This window comes from Aythya marila, assembly GCF_965140915.1.
Source record: "Aythya marila genome assembly, chromosome: 2".
Classification (NCBI taxonomy): Eukaryota; Metazoa; Chordata; class Aves; order Anseriformes; family Anatidae; genus Aythya; species Aythya marila.
This window is the reverse complement of record NC_139043.1, coordinates 87,478,145-87,496,023: the sequence shown is the minus strand read 5'-3', so window position 1 is coordinate 87,496,023 and position 17,879 is coordinate 87,478,145.

Genomic DNA, 17,879 nt, shown 5'->3' with positions numbered 1-17,879 from the left:
CACATTTTGTGGAAAGGTTCTGGTTTGAAAAATATTAACTGGAAAGAACTTGATTGTATAATAAAGCATATGAACAAAATCTGCCATAAAAGACAGGACATAAAATCATGTCAAAAACAAATTCTCCAGTGAATAAGGATAGAATAAGTACATTTTATTCAGGCAGAACAGGGTCTAGAGTCGACCTTTCCTACATCTCCACTAGAGTCCAAGGCAATGGGCTGGTTAATAGTGCTCCTTTTTGTCCTTTAACTTTTGATCTGAAGTGTCACAGTTCATCAGAATGATAAGCAACTGGAACCATCCATCTCATCTCATGTTAACTAGCTAAAATCTGAACAGCGTTAACATGTAGCATGTACATTATATACCCCACATCCCTTAAAACTGAGGTACTGATATCCAGATATCTGCAGGATGGGTGTCCATCTTCTATGTATTGTGTTCTGACAGCAGGCTGAGAATCAGTGCACTTCCATTGTGAGGGTAACAATAAGTCCAATAGATATCTGTATAGCACTTAAACTTCACAAAAAAAATGGCTTGAAATAGCAGAAAGGTGTTTGGGTTTTGGAGCCATTTCCCTAAATGTGCATTTGGGATATTGTTAGTGAGTGTCTTTTGGATAGAAGCTCTATCTGAGTGGCTTTGCATTAGAAAGCTGTTCTAATTAAGTTTATTTTTATTTTTTTCCCCATGTGTTTATTTTCTCAATAGTTCCTGCACAAAGGTTTAATTTTCCATATTGTTTGAATATGCACCCAGAGGGACAGGTCTGATGTTATGTGGATCTTAACATCCAGTAGTAACTGAATCACTTTGTGGAGAGGTACATATTCTTCTTATGATATATATATATATTTTTTTTTTAATACCATCACTTCTGATAAATATCCTTGCATTGGAACTTGGAGAACTCATCAGCAAACTGGTGTTAACAAAAGTTTTCAATTCTTTTCAAGCCTTTTAAAATATGGTTTTCATGTCTATAAATCCACTTTATTTGCAATACAAATAATATCTTCTGCCAAAGAAAATTACAGTATAACAGCAAGGAATGAAATGAATAGAAAGATGAGAAGCTGAGGTTAAAAATGATTTTATTGTAGCCTTGAACTTTCCTCCCTTTTTTATGCCCTAAGAAAACCCTTTGGCCTTTGTTTATTTTGCACCTTATTTTGACTGTCTTCCTGGTCATATGACATATGACTGGACAAGGACACTAGAGAAGACTTACTACTTTCTAAGTAAGTAAGTCTTCTCTCTGGTGTTCCTTCTCTACGTTGGTATTATCTGGACTAAATTGTATTTATTACTGTTTATTTTATATCAACTACAAGGACATCCTGATACAGATTTCCATCCTGTCTAATGTACACATGCTCATGTATGAGAATGACAGTTCCCTTTATTCCTAACATAGAAAGAAAGAGGGATTCAGCTTTCTCTCCAAATCAAGAAACTGGGAGTGCTCTGAACTGAATTCTGTCTCTGGGAGGCAATGTCTAAAGCAAGAGAGGATGAACCTGGTTATCTAAGTTAAATGCCTGAAGGTAACAATCCCATAATACCACTAATTTCAGTAAGAGCTGAGAGTATTAATGAGTGCGTAACAAGTATCTAGGTCTGTGAAAGCTTCTTCTGCTATTGAGTAACTGAGATAACCAGCAGCTACCTGGCAGTAAATAAGACTTGCTTGCAGAGCCCTTTTACTTTACAGGTACTTGCTTTTTTTTTTTTTTTTTTTTTTTTTTTTTTTTTTTTTTTTTTTTTTTTTTTCTGTGGGAAGTACAGATTATTTCGCAAGAACAACCTGAACTAGATTTACTGTAAACACCAATGTGGCTGAATAGGGACTCTGCAGTCACGGCCAAGCCACAAGCAATTTTACAGGGCAAGGTCACTGAGAGCATTGCTCTCCTCTTTGCTTCTCCCTCCTCTCTCATACACTTGTAGCTGTGGAAAGTAAGACTTTTGGCAAGTATCTCATACAGTCTAGTAAATTTCAAGCAAGCTACAGCCTACAGTGTATGAAACTGTTTTCAGTGTCTGCTATAAATGTTACCTTATGTATAAGCATTCAGAGAATTGTTTTTTCGTTACAGCTTCAGGGCTATCTGTAGGAGGAACGGAGGTAGAACAGGATTATATCCAGTGCTGTTGCTACTATAAAGCTGAGCCTTGCAGGCTGCCTGAAAGAGTAGTGGTTAGCATAGAAAGATGAAAACAGAATTTTATAGCTGTAGTGAACCTTAAATGAGAACTATTCCTGTGAGCAAGGCATTTTTTTTAAGGAATAACTCTTGCCTGAAAGCAATATCCTGGGCTCCATTCTGCCATTGCATGCTTCCCAAAAATCCTTTTAGGCTGTTGTCCTTTGTGTCACAGGGCTGCAATCCACTGCTGCAGGCAGGGCCACCTCCTGGTGGCATTGTGAGGGCGATATCCAGAGGGTGCCTTTGGGACTCAAGCCTTTCGTGCACAGCTGCCTCCACTTTTCAACAGCTACATATGCATCACTGCAAGAGGAAAGATGAAAGGATGCTTGAGATGTTACTGTTTTTCTTATCCTCCAGTGAAGGAAGCTGGGCGCCTATGAGCGTGCATGTTATCAACAAGGTGATTACTGATAAAGAGGTTAAGGGTGGTAATGCAAATGATCCCACCTAGTGACTCTGCTGCCGGAGGGCTGATCAACAATTTACCTGTTCATTTGGCTTCCACATTCAGTAAGTGCTTGTATGCCTGGGAGCATACAAGTGATCATTGTTTCTGTGTGTACAGTACAGACAGCTACTGTATTTATTTATGTTTTTTTTTTTTGTGCCATTTGATTGTTTTTACCAATATTGGTCATGCAATACTGTTTTCAGAGACATTTGAAATGGACATCTCCGAAGACAGAGCTAGCAAAATTAAAAATAAAAAATAAAAATATGATAGGTATCTTGTTCTCTGAACACGTGGAGCTTTTTCTTCCTGACAGGCAGCAGCTGCCTGTTTGAAGATGATAGTGCTGGATTTGCTTTGTAGGGCTTTAAATGATTTCGTGTGGGCAGTGTGGGCATCCTATGACTCATTGGTGAGCTGCCCCATTGGTGTTCTTGGGCTCAGACGTGGTACCTGAAGTGCCGATTTCTGGAGTGAGAAAAGGAAATCTCCAAGAGAGTGCAGCCGTCAGACTCAGCTCATATGCCGGGAGCCCAGGGCTGAACATCTTCAGAAACAATACAAACACTTGAGAGCTAAATGCGCAGACATGAGCTGAGTGTGATGTGATGTCTGCACATGATCTTATCTCAAAGCTCTTGGAGGGAAAAGGGTTTTTTTTTTTTTTTTTTTTTTTTTTTTTCAGTTGGTGGGAATTTGATACCTAAGTCTCCTGAATACTGGTTGGAAATCTCACTGTGAGGCTTATCTTCTTAGGCATGCATTCAGGAAAAATTATTTTTGTTTGGGGTTTTTTGGGGGGATTTCATATGACTAAGGATGGGACAGGGCTAGGTTCCAAGTTTAAAACACTTTTTTTTTTTTCTGTTGTAACAGATTAATTCTACCACTGCAAAACACACAAAAAAAGTGTAGCTAATGAGATGAACTTTAAGTGAACAGCCTCCTCTTTGAAGAAATGCCAGTTAAAACATACTGTTGCCTACCTTTCTCTTATGGACCCCTAATAATAACAATATGGACACCTAATAATAATTTCACAGGGGGAAACTGTGGGGCATGACTACAATACATTTTCTTTTGTAAGGATAGGCAATATGATATTTTGCTTGTGGGCAAAATGTCTAACCTATTTGCATAAGTCAAACAATGGAATGAAAAACATTTCCCTGGACATACAGAATTTCTTGTACCTACTCTGGTCAAATATGCAGTCTGTATTCAAGAGATGAAATCTGAAGAGACTGGTACTACTTCTATGAGTGCAGTAATAGCAACTCTTGTATTATCTGGTGTTTGGTTGTGGGTTTTTTGTTTGTGTTTGTTTGTTTCCTAAAGGCTTCTGGATCTTCCCTTGCTTGTTAAAAAGATAAAGAACTGAAGTGTGTATTTATTTATTTCTATTCAGTAGGGAAGAAAAGAGAGAGATCCTTGAACCCTATGCAGCAAACTGCTTTTAGCTCCTGACAATGAAATTAGGATTTTGTTAAAGCCATCTCTACCACTTCCGAATGAGACAAAAGCCATCCAGTCTTGCTGCTGGAAATTAAAGAGCTTGATGCAGATGATACATGAGAAAAACAGCATCCAGCCCATATTCTCAACTGCCACCTTGGCAGCAAGAGGAAAATTTGTGTTAAACTTCTGTTATTTGTGAGATGTCAGTGTGACAAAATGATAGCCCTCCCTCTTTGGGTTTGTGTAAAGACTTTATAGGTTCTGGCAGAAAAGGCACCTGCATTTGCCTGCCCCACAGATACTGTTAGCTTTTTTTTCCTTGTAATGACTGGTTTGCAGTGAATGAATTAATCGAACTTGAAGCGCAAGAAGGTTTTGTTTGCAAATGTTCCCTCTTCTTATCAAAGCTTTCCTTCAGTACTTTCTGTCTGTAGTGTCCTGGCCCAGCTGCACAGAACAACTTATTTGCACTTGCTTGCATTACCTTCCTGACAGAGTTCAATGTCAGATGTGCATGTCTATCACCTGGAAGACCTGGTTCTTGCAGGCTGTCTGGAAAGTGTTTTCAGACTATTGACCACGGTTTTGATCCTTTAACAGGCTACCTGCTATGCCAATGTTATTGTCCGTATCAGGGATAGCTGCAAAGAAAAACAGTCAGAAATACCAAAATATTCTGCAGTATATTGCCTAGCTGATGGCAAGTGACTACAACACAGCAGCCCCTCCTCTGGGCTGAAAATGTCTCAGTAAAAAGCAGGCAGGGTAAGAGCTAGGTATGACATGCCACAAGATGTTGTACCTCCTTTCCAATGGGAATGGAAGTATCTTCCTTGTTCAGTCACATTATTTGCCCAGACAGCAGCCAAGACTGGTGTGTGCAACACTGCTATCCATATCAAAAGGCTCCATTTTAACTTTTATGTACATTTTTTCAGTGGATTCCTGATGATGTAAAGGACATTTTCCCTTGAAATTTAAATGGTAATGGCTAGGTGTGTTCCACTTGTCTTTGAATGGGACCAGGAATATGCTGAGAGAGTTGTATCAGTCACGGGAGATTTTTTATTATTTTAATTGAACTTAATATTTCCAGAATGCTTGAATTCTCAGTAATACTCACAAGTGCTAATGTTTGCATTAAGACAATATTAGCACATATGCAGTACGTTCTATCCCATCCATCATATATCACCAGGGCATCTGTCTGCCTAGTAACCCTGCTCTAATGGGGTAGCTGAGCATCATTTATATTCAGATCTCATTTCTGCCTGAAAACCAACAAGTACAAGATTGTCACATGCCAGGGTTTTAAAAATAAAATCCCCTCTGGATCAGACCTGCTACCTTAGTGGAGATTTACTTCCTTGCAGAAAATAGTGAACAGCCAGCATGAACTCTTGTCTGCAGAATGGAAATATCAAGCTGATCAACATTTCCGCATTGCTGGCAAGATAATCCTTCATTTGAGCTGCTTATCTGAAATCTGTCTCATGAATCTGATGGGAGGATTTACCCTAAGTAGTTAATTATGGTGTTGCTAAACTTCCTCCTCTCTCCCTTATTCCTTTATTTTAAGGGAAAAAAAAAAAAAAAAAAAAAAAGGCATCTATAACAGCTGTAGACTTTAATTAAACACAAATTAAGCATTAGCTTACTTATGTACTTATGTTGGTGAACATTTACTGAGGCACCTGAAATTACCAATTTACTTTTACCCCAATCTTACTTTCTTCCCCAGCTGCTCACTGCTGGTGGCCTCTGGCAGAGGCAGGACAGTGGGCTAGGTGGATCTTTAGTCTGAGCTAATCTGGTTGTTCTTACAAAATTTTACTTTTTTATTGTTTAACTCTGTTTTGGATTTTTTTCTTTGTTTATTTGCTCAGGTCTTTGGTTGTGGTGGTGTGTTTTTTTTTTCTGGTAGATTGGTTGCTGTTTTTTTTTTGGTTTGGTTTGGGTTTTGTTTTTTGATTTTTTTTTGGTTCATGTCTGACTTAGGGCACCTTAGCTGGAGAACTCCTCTGCAGGAGTTCTCTCAGTCTAAGAGTCCTCTCAGTCCTCTTAGACTGAGTCCGCTCAGTCTAAGCCCTGCCTGTTGTCCTGGCCTGAACTGGGCTGTAAGGGAAATGCAAAGACAGAATAAAGACATTGCCAGATTAATTATTTCTAGGACATGTGAGAGACTTACACTCTTCTACTGTAACTTAACTGCAGTTCCTCTCCACAGCTATTAAAGAATTTGTTTTTTAAGGTATTCTGTAGCTAACTGAAAATTATGAGGAGGTTTCAGTATGTTTTGCATTTTTTAAGTGTCATATCTGAACCCTTAAGTGATGGTTATAAACAATGGGAAAGACGTGTCTTCTTACATGATGAAAAAGTACCACAATATTAGGAGAAAGAGCTTGGAGTTCATTTCTGATGTGCATATATTTTGTCCATGGATAAATGTTTCACATATTATTAAGACTTCTCATTCAACCTGTCGAACATTTTTATGTTTTGTTTGCACAAAAAATTTCCCTTCCCTCAGGATGAACTAGGACGGTGAAATAAAAATCTTTATCTCGCTGCAGCCACTGAATAAATATCCATTTCACTGTTTTCTTCTCCCCCCTAGATTTTGACAGTATTATCTTGCACAGTACATAGAACAGCTGTTGCAGGGGTTCTGGACATTAATGTCAACATGTAACAAAGTACTGAATTATGACAGATTTAGTATGAAACATAGCTTCAAATTTTGTTTCACATTAATTTTCTATTGACACCTCTGCTGAAAGGCTTTACCTCTGTGAAACAATAGTGTTTTCCATGTGTCTGTGGTGTTTTGATGCACAAAGACACCATCAGTTAATACAAACCTATGCAGGACCTTGTTTGGGATCAAGATACGGTGCTTAACTTCTCTCATTTGTTCATACTACACAAGAGTGTCTTTTATTCTTACATTTCATAGCAGTTTTGTAACTTCAGCAACAAATACTGCAAAAAGAATGTGAGGAAAGAAAATGACTTTTCTCCTGCTTTCTTGCACTAAGAAGCTATTTCCTAAGGCTATCTACTTAACAGCAGCTGCTGTCTGTGCCTGGAAATGTTAGAAGAAATGACATTATGGCTCAGCACAGCAGCTTAATCTCTGGTTTCGATTTCTTCTGTATTTACCACCAGGCCCTCTGGGGCCCTTGTGCTACTGAGATGGAGTGGATTGTTAAGAGCAGATGCAGTGGCTGCTTTGTTTTCCCTTAACTGTTTTTCTTGGTTGGTGGCAGGAAAGTTTCTTGCCACTCCCTTATCTGAGGTTTATGTAATGGATTGATCATAAGCCCTGCTCCCTTAGAAGTTGTTCCAGTTTGGCAGAGCACGTTTCTTCTTGAGTCATGACAGCTCCTGTAGGAATTTTTCTTGGCTTCACATATAGGTGGGCAATTTCTTCCTACCGTGGGCATTTTGAAAAATGTCCCCAACAAGAATCAGGCTTTCAGGCTTTCAAGACTGCTAAGGAAATTGCACAGTTTTATAGCCGAACTCTGAGGTTGTAGAGTCTAAAAATATGGACCAGCTCTGACACCTGGACACCGCATTGAACTTTCTGCAGCATGCGTTGTGCTTCACTGAATGAGACACTTGCTGTAAGTGCATACTCTAGCTCTCTCTGCCTGCTAGGGTCAGTCCTAATCTCCTTACACAAGCATTTTAACACATGTTGCCATTTATGCAATGTGTGTGTGCTTTTCTCATGGTCAGCGATGTGCTTTCCCACAGACAAGATTTAAGTGAATCTCCAATATCTCAGCTAATCACCAAAACAAACCTTTCACAGGGAAGGACTGATGTCAGATGTGATGCTTCTTGACATATAAACTACTGGCTGTTTGTCCTAGAAACCTCCAGATACCGAGCAGATCAATCCAGGATAACACTAATAAACAGCCAAGGAATCTGCACTTTGGACATTTTTCTCCATGGACATCAACCTGTGGTAAGCAAAAAGCAGAACACCATGTAAAACAATGAAATGAAGTCCTCTCCATTGTTAGATGACGTGACACCACTGCCATCCCACCCCCAGCCTGGTGGGCTCCCTTCACAGCCAGTAGTCAAAGTGCTGTGAAGTAACAGACTCTAAACCATAAAATCCACCTCCCCCCGCCCCCCCCCCCCCCCCCCAAAAAAAAAAAAAAAAAAAGCACAAACAAGCAAGCAAACACCTCTGTGTGGGGTTTGGACAGTGAGGTGCATTTGTCCATGAATCCCCCTGAAGTCACAACTGTAGGTCAGGCAAGGTTGCCTGCTGGCAAGAACTCATTTTCTTTCCTTTTTTTTTTTTTTCCTTTTCTTTCCTTTTTTTTTTTTTTTTCTTTTTTTTTTTTTCTGGAATCTCTCTGGGGGTTTGTGATTCACTTTCTCTTCTCCAAAAAGACAAAGAAAACTCAGCTCACACACAACTATTGCTGCACACTCTCTGAGAGATGCTGTCAAATGTGGGTGTTCACTCTATTTAATTCCCTGTGGAGAATTTTTTCTTCCTCTCCACCAACAGGAGGAGCAGAGACCTCTCACCTATGACACTTTCAACAGGAAACTTACATTAAAAATAGTATTCTTGCTTGCTTGCCTCCCTAGAAATGAAATAATTTTACATTATTTCCCTAGTCTTTTTGCCAGCTTGCTTTTACCTCTTGTATGCCTATTCACTTCCATTGGCAGAATGCAAATATACCAGAGGAGACAAGTTGTCGATGTCATTTTTACTCCCCTTCTTTAATGATAGCATAATAGTTAAATGCTTGTTACACAGACTTCTGGGAACCTCTACTTCCAGGAAAAAAAAAATAAAAAAAATTACTCTTTAATGTGTGCATTCCTATATTTCGTGTAGGAAACTTTTCCAAACCTATTCTTTAATCCTAAATTACCAAAAGTGTCCTTACAAATTGCTAACAGATCCAGGTAGCATGTAAAAAGGTTGCACAACATACACATTCCTAAGAATTAATGTTTAACAATGGAGTGCCACTACTGAGAAGATATCTGTAAACAGTGCTGGTTTATGTGGAACTCCTTTGCATATCTCTGGCAGTAAAGAACAGATCTTACTAAAATTTACACCCAAATAACACTTGCCTTACAGTTGCTTTACTTTTCCAGAGCACTAGAAAGCCTACCTCCTGCAAAATGAGCATGTGACCTCAGAAATTATCATGGGGGCTTTTTGATTACTCATCCTTTATTTGTAGTTTAGGTATCTTAAATAATGCTACTGCACTTCGGTCGTATTTTGTCTTGTGTGTTTACCTAAAAACAAGCATGGATGTTCAGTTGTGACACTGAGATTTCTCCCATGAAAATAAATATAAAATGCAGAAAAGGTAGATTAAGTTTTACACTTGTGGGCACATACTTTGTTTGTGTTTGCTGAGTTCAGCTTGGGCTTCCTGACATGGGATCAATGACTCCAAAACATTGATTGAGGTCAATGTCCCATCATAGTATCCAAAGATAAACTCCCCTTCCACAGTGGTGGAAGGGTGTCAATATCCTAACATGCCAAACATCTTTTTTTTTTTTTTTTTTTTTTTTTTTTTTTAATGCGAGAAAGAAAACCTCCTAACCCCAGCTAAAATAGGTAGGGTTTTGCTTGTCTGTACTTTGACAGTTGATGAGTGGATGAGGGCTGATGGGCTGTGACCTCTAGAAGTGAGTATGTTACACAACAATAACATAAAGCAACATTAAGCTAGCAAATGGCAGAATTAGTGCTGATTGCATGGAGTTTCAAGTCCTGGTGCTTCAGCTGCTCCACAGTTTTACCATACTTGGGGCGTTTGGCCACACTTCCACTAGTGCTCGAAATCGTCGCTGCAGCACCTGCCCACCCCAAACCAGATCAGGAAACCAAAATCCTTCTCTGTTGTTTCTGGTTCAGTTGGTTTTGTTTGTTTATTTCTTTTTATGTTACTAACAGGACAGCTCTAACCTGGAGCAGTATGGCTCTAAGTGTGCTTGAGTAGAGCAGGGATCAGCTTTGTCTGCCCCGCGCAGGCATGCCTCCTGTCCCACTTCATGCCATACTGAGACAGATAAAACTGCTCTGTGTGTCCAGGGGGTGGGGGGAAGAGGGAATGGAGTAGCAGCAGGAAAAATAATAATAATAATAATAATAATAATAATAATAATAATAAAAGAGGGAGCAGTGTTGCTGGGGACAGGCGAGGCAGACAGGCGAGACTGTTTCTTTTATATGGTGCCAACTTAGATTAGCTTGAAGTGACTATGAAACTGCAGCCTAAATTAAGTTTCATCCCGTGTACCCAGCATTATTCATAATTGCTCAGAGCCAAGTAGTCTGTTGGAGCCTGGGATGGCATTTAATTACTTTAATACAACATTGCCCTTTTTTCCCCCTAGAATCTCTGTGTTTGCTTCCTTTCCCAACTAATGAGATAGACTATGCAGTCAGTGTATCCTCAGACTAGCCTCCGTCCTACAACCAGTGGTAGCAGGGATCCTCTAGAAAAAGAAATGCAGTCATTTAGTTGAAACACTGCTCGTGTTGTTCAGATGCAACCCTCCTGCCAGGATGCGACTGGCCATAGCAGGGTCTGAGTTCAAATCTAAGGGAGTTGCCCCTGAAGCAGTGATTTAGGCCACACCTGGGCAACTGGGAAAATTGCGCTGAATTAGGTAATTTTTCCCAATGGCAGATATGAATCAAATAGCTAACAAAGCTTTTACTTTGTGGTTTGCTTGAGGGTTTTTGTTTGTTTGTTTTCTCTGAGAAGGGGGAACAAAAACCCACCGATCTGACTGGGTAGATAAGCAGAGTAACAGTAACTGATTGCTATAGCAATATATATATAATATATATATAGCTAATATATATAGCTATTCTTCAGCTGCAACAGCTCACAGTCTTTTCCTGTATGGAATCAATTTCTAGGCTGTTCCTTTCCCCATCAACTGTGAACGCTGAGTTTTGCTGGGTGATAAACATCAGTTTCAAGCAATGAAACTCCCTTTCAGCTGCTCACCTCCCTGCTGGGTCTGCTTCCGGCCCTCCCTGGCCCCTGGGCCTCTACCAGCTGCTCCTGTCCTAAGATAGCCAGTAGTTGAACTGAATCGAATGGGGAACAGGGGAAAGACCTTCAAGAAGAGGTGGAAATTGTGCTTTCTGCCTCCTAAGTTTGTATGGTCTGTAACACAAAACCTCATGACCTCCCTGCTTGCTGAGCAGAACTGCTAACCTTGCTCAGGCTGCCAGAGGCTGTCCTTGCCTTGGATGAGGACAGCCGTTTACCCAGATACATTTCACACAGCTACAAGCAAATTATGAAACAATAAATACTGTTATTATAGCTGCAAACTTTTCTCCAGTTTGCAACTCCATTTCTCAGCAATGTCTCTCAAGCCTTGTAACACAGTGTACAACAAAAACTGTTTAGGGCATGTCGGTTGGTGCTCTCTGTTCACCTCCCCCTTGCCCCACTGAATGGCAAAAGAGCACTTCTCTGCTGGGGCTTCCCTCCCCTCAGGGTTCAAGGTGTGTGGGGGATCTCTTTCATTTTGGGGCTGAGACATCAAGTTCAGGATTCAAAGGGACTGAATTAAGCCTTGCTGTCTAGGTGCTTGGCAGCCCCTGCTTCAGCTTCTCAAAGCAGCCATGAGCTCAGGAATTCAAAATCCTTTTGCTCACTTTTCAATCACTCTGCCATTGAAACTGGAAGTTCCAGTAAGAAAGCTACCCATGGCATCCTTTCAGCACCCTGCTGCAGCCTTGCTTTTACCATTGTGTTAGCAGGATCTTTCATCACCCACCTCCCTGGAGCACCCTCTTCATGCCCACACGTTTGGTTCCCAGTTGCAGTAAAAAGTTAGAACTGTTTGGCTTTCCTTAGAACATAGCTGGGGATTGCCAATCATAATTAAAATAAAACCAGCTTGTTCTCTTTTCCAGGAGGCAGAGATACCCAGCTCACCTTGCCATCTCAGAAATGAAGTTTACACTTCTGCCAGAGCTGCACGTGGGGACTCTTGGCCCCGTGTCCCCAGGGCCCAGTGACAGAGGCCTCCCAGTAGGGGTGCTGGATACAAACATTTTATAGACTAATTTTGCAATAAGACCTTGGGGAAAATTTGTTTTTGTTTTGTTTTTCTGCTGATCCCTTTCTTCCCTTTCTCAATCTCTGTTCCTTTACAAGCCTTAACCCAATAATTTAAATGTTAGGAGGACTTCCCTTGGCTGTTTTCTTGTTACGCATTGTCACAAGACTGTTGAAGATAGCATAGTAATTGAAATTTCCTTCCCTGGGTTTTCCACAGCCTGATTTGTCCTTGCTTACCAGAGCACTGCAAAACCTCTGGTTTCATTTTGTGCTTCCAATTCAAACAAAGAGAAAGTTCCTATCTAATTTCTTGACTCAGCTGAAGGACTGTATGCTCTTTCCCTTGAAAAAACTCCGTTTAGGCATAACAGTTCAGAATCTTGGGGTTCAGTTATGAGTTGACCTCAAATGTCCTCAGAGTGCTAACAATACATGCAATGATCTAAATTGGGTACACTAACATAGATAAGCAAATATGCACTTACACTCACTTGGGCACTGAAGAAGCCACAACCAACCAAAAAACAACAAAACAAAACAAAAATTATAGAATTGTAAAATCACATATATGTGCATAAAGATATATTTTTTAAATTTACAGTCTATATTCAATCCATTTAGAAATTCCAGGCATAGCCATTATTAGCCTTTACTTTTTGGGAAGGAATGAGGTACTCATAAAGCTGTAGGGTAACAAATGTAATTTTCAACATCTGTATTAGACAACAGCTCGTAGATGCAACTGCAATGCATAAATGAACCACATGTAATCTGCTAAACTGAAAAAAATAGAAACTCATGAAATATGAAACTCTGCTGAAACTAAATTTGCAATGGCGCTCTTGCGAATGTCACTCTTTTTCAAGTGATTAAAAATGCTACAGCTTCAGTTGCATGAGACAAGCTGTCCACTTATTTTGCTATGGTCTGAGACTAATAGGGAATGGGTAATCTGTACCTGCTCTGGGACACCCATGCACTGGAGGCTGATCATAACATAGGCTGGCAGCTTGGCAGTGATTCAGCTAGGATTGGGCAACCTGATAAAGAAGGGTTTCAGAGCTGTGGTAGCTGTAGGGAAGTGCAGGAAAGCCTTCAGTTTGGAAAATCCCTATGTTTTTGCTATAACGGCTGGCGTGCAACAAGAAGAAAAGCATGTGTAGCAATAACATAGAGGCACACCACTCTGGTGCATTACAGTGTCTGGGAGCTCTGCAGGTTGGAAGCGATACAGCAGGCACGCAAAGCACTCTCTGCACCCCAGACGTGCTGTGCTTACGTCTGTGCAGCAGGGTTTCTGATGGAGAAGGATCAGGGCGTGCACCTGAGAAGAAGCCACTGCTGCTTATCAGCATTCTCACCTGCAGTGCTGCATTCTCACCTGCAGTGAGGATGGCTCCAGTTCCCTCAAGACTGCCTGCCATGGGAACCCAGCTCCAGCTCGCACCTCCTTGCAAAAGAAGAAAATTGTTGTGCCAGGCTATGGTGGCACACAAGTGTTTACGAGTGGGAGCTTGCTCACTCCTACAGCAGGGCAGGACCACTTTGAGAGTGCTAAATCCCTGCTTTAAAAGTCACCACTTCCAGGAAGCAGCTGCATGCAAAATTGCTGCCAGTGATTTCATGCAAACATGCCTTCCCTGTCTCGAAGGTCCCCATCCCCTCTGCAGGATGACTATCTCCTGTGTGTACACTAATGAGGACAAGCAGGGTGCTGCTTGCACCAAACACCCCAAGAAATCTCCATGGAAGCCATGCCTTGGGCTACAAAGGTTGCTGCATGGCTCACAGCTCACTACTGGCTGTGCATATGTACAGCGTCTCACTTAAGCAGCTCCTACTTCATAAATCCTGGAACTGTATGGCATATCATAAGCAAATGAGATATGAACAATGGAAATGTCATACTCTCGTTTTTCATTTCCCCTTGGAAGTTCAAAGAAACAGTAGACAGTTTTCAAAATGCAGTTTGACTGAAAGTTTGCAAAGATCTGCACGTTTTGGTTCATTTGTGCTCATTGAAGGCAGTGTGACTTTTGTGACAACTAGTTTTAAAACACCAACTAGCGCTGTGAAAGCACTTCCATCATTATGACAGGTATTAATCTAACATGTTTCAGGAGGATTTACACTCTCATTTGTCATGTTCTGTTAAAAGGAAATTTTTTAAAAAGTAAATAAATCAGTGGGTTTCTTTAATAATTCACCAGGTTATGAATCAGTATAAAAATTAAACCAATATCTTCCTTTAAATTACTATGGATGGATGTTTATTTCATAAAGATCGGCGTCTCTATTCTAGACCCTAGGTGGCTAGTAAGGCACTTCTGTCATGCGTGCACTGAGTGGAAACCTCAGCCCCTGCAGGACTATTGTTTTTCACTTTTGTCCCTCTCTGCTGAGAGAGGAGAAGGTGGAGACGAGGTGGGGCTTTGGCTTGCTGCCTGCTCTTGTGGAAAGCACCATCGTGCCAGCAGCCTGGGCAATGAGCGCCGTGCCAGACACCGGCTGCTTCAGGCAATGCTCTTGGAAAAAGAGCCACAGGGCAGAGGGGAAGTCAGGCCCAGGTCTGTGCATCACCGTTTGCTTTCTGGGCTGTCCCTCAAGCAACACGCCAGTGCACCACCCTGCTCACAGGCCTGGTTGGGAATGCACGGGGGGCTGTGTAATCTGGTTATTCTAGCCACTTACCGTGAATGGTAGGAAATTAGTTTTCTTTATTTATAAATTAGAAGTGTTCCATATTTATTTTTCCGAAGTAACTCTAAGTGGCTACTTTGTATTCTCAATACCCTGAACCGGAGGTAATTTTCATACCGCACATTTTCTGGATAACTGCAGATGACTCACCTAAAGAAAGGGAGTGTTGTTTCAGGTTAATTATGTCATAACTTATACCCCTCCCCTGTGCTGAGATTGAGTGTGAGGAGAGCTGACACTAGGAGAAGACAGAGAAATAAAAAGTTACCAAAGGTTAGTCAGTCACCTAATGTAAGGTACAGGGTATTTAAAGTATATTAAAGACTTTTCCTTTATGTTGGCCCTTAGGGGCCATTAAACAGTAGGCTCCTGTAAAAGTTGATGTAGTTACAGACTATTTGTGGGTGCACCAATACAAGGGACTAGAGGTATGATTAAGACATGCTTAACTTCACATTAAGGAGGAAGAAGGGAAGAAATGATAGAAGAAAGGTTGTGCAAAAAGCCCAGTCATTACTGCCCATGTTTGCAAGTTATGTGAAAAATTTGGGAAAACCAGTTGGAGCCAGTAGAAAACCTCATTAATATCTCTAGGCTTTGAATCAAGCCAGTGATGTTCTCTTGATAACCCATGTTTCATCCACCCCTCTTTGCTGACCAGTTTATCCAATCTCTTCCTTGTTAATTCAAAGAGAGTTGTTCTTGTTTCTAATTATATGTTGACTGCAGGAGCAGGGTGAGGAAGGTGACCACAGCCCTTTCTAAAGAGAAAAACATTACCTTGTCTTGTGACTGCGGCTGTCCAATGGCACTGTGGTGAGCCAGCTGTGTGCATCATCTCAGCCCAGCTTCTCCTGGATTAGTACGACATCTTTGGAAGACCTCCTTTCTTCTTCCTTTGCCATACCCAGCTAACCCATATCTTCTAGAAATAAAGATAAATAGCAGGATTGGTCTCAAGGTACGTTATCAGAAAGAGAAAAAGGTATTACCGTCTTGTGACGAGATGTAAAGCCTCAGAAATATTTGAAAGGAGAGTCAAGAAATCTTTGCTGGCCTCAGAAGGGAGGGTGGTGGGGAAACCAGCCTCTGCACTGGTAAATGTGCCGTGGCATGGTGGTGACTGGGAAAAATGTATTGCACATGATGGCAATCCAAATATGCTCAGTGAGAATTCCTCAAGGTAAGTTTCTTTGTTGCTTACCTCCTTATATTTGTAACCTGGGTATGAATTGTGTATAAGGTCTTATGTATACCAGTCTTCAGAATTCACCTGCCTTCTTCAGGTGCTTTCCTGACAATAGCATCCATTGAAGCTCCATCCTTAAGGGATCTGATTCTCATGTTGATATAATTCAGTGATTTCACCACGTTCAAGAGGTCTACATTTAGGGGAAGAATGCATAGTAGGCTTTTGGGAGCACATGTAGTGATTTAACAGCAGGCAGCTATTCAAGTCTATGTTTAGTGTAGATAAAGGATTCTAGAGATAATATGTTAAAGGGTCCTATCTTTTTTCTAAAGTATCAAAGAATATAAATTCAGCATAATACTGGTGAGCTTCCATGTGTATGTATCTTTGTGTGCTCTAAGGTGTTGTTCAATTAAAGCAATCACAAGTTGAGTAACTTAACAAAAATACCAGCATACCAAGAGTGATACTTTTCTGGTTTGGGGTAAGTTCATACGTGTATGTCTCTCTCTGTAGCATGTTAGTTTTGATTTAAATACAGAACCAAAACCTGTTTTCACTTTATGTTGCTATCAATCAGGATTAATTGCCTGGCATGAAAGGTCCACTGGGTGATGCAAGTGTGAAATGAGAAACTTTCTAAATTTCAGTGAAAGACTGCAGTGAAACATCTATTTAAAAGTAGTAGAAATTTCAAACCAGTCTGTGAGCTAAAACATAGTTGCAGACGTTGTTAATAAAGCTTATCTCATGCAGTATTTAATATTTATAGACAGGACTGTGGGTGGATATAATTCTTCTGATTATAGCTTGGCTATATTATATATATGGAAATAGAAATAGCCTTCTTGAAATAGAAACCCTGGTATTGAATATTCAGTGCAGACATAGCTCACTGGAGAATTGTTTTCTAAGGGCTTTTGGTCACTGCAGGGACTAATTTTTTTGAGTTACTTCAGCATTTAGAAGCACAGGCCTATCCTAAGAGTCAGTATTTCAAAGAAGTGCAGTTCCTCACTGCCACTATTTACAGTGCAAGCAGTTGCTGCTCAGAGGCAGTCTGGGCTACAATACATGGGAGGGGCAGAGGCGAGTTTAAATGGTGGAGCCACGTGTTGTTGTGTATGCAGTGTGCTGCATGAGGAAAATCGGGAACATGCCATGTCAATAGCTTATGCAATGAGTTTTCTGTATTCCTCATTATTGCACAAGACAATACATGCAACATCCCTTCTGCTGTATTGCCAGTCCTACCCTGCTTTACAAAAGCATAGCCTATCTATACCCAAATGACCGGAAAAGTGTCATACCAAAATAAAGTGTTGTGATTTGACATCACTTCTAAATGATTTGTTCCCAGACCCATGGAAAGCTATTTACACAGAAGGCTCATGGAGTTTCTTTTTCTACCAAACCTGCTGGGCTGAGTGGTCCAAAAGCTCTACTTCTCTTCCAAGAAAATTGAGAGGATATTTTTAAGCATAGCACAACATTTTCTCATTACAGAAAGAGGTAATGTTGGAGGGAGTGTTTGTGGCACCAGCATCTGGGAGGCTGTGAGTCTCTTTTCTGAAATGCTGCTCTGACAATTTCAGGTTCTCCTTGGCTTGACAAACAAAGAGCAATATCCTTACAGTAAGGAAGGGCTGTAGCTGGGTCACCCTGACCAGCACGTTGAGTGAGATTACTCGCTTCAGTGCAATGAAGATACATTTACGTCAATAAGCTAATACTTTGTTGGTATATAGATTTGA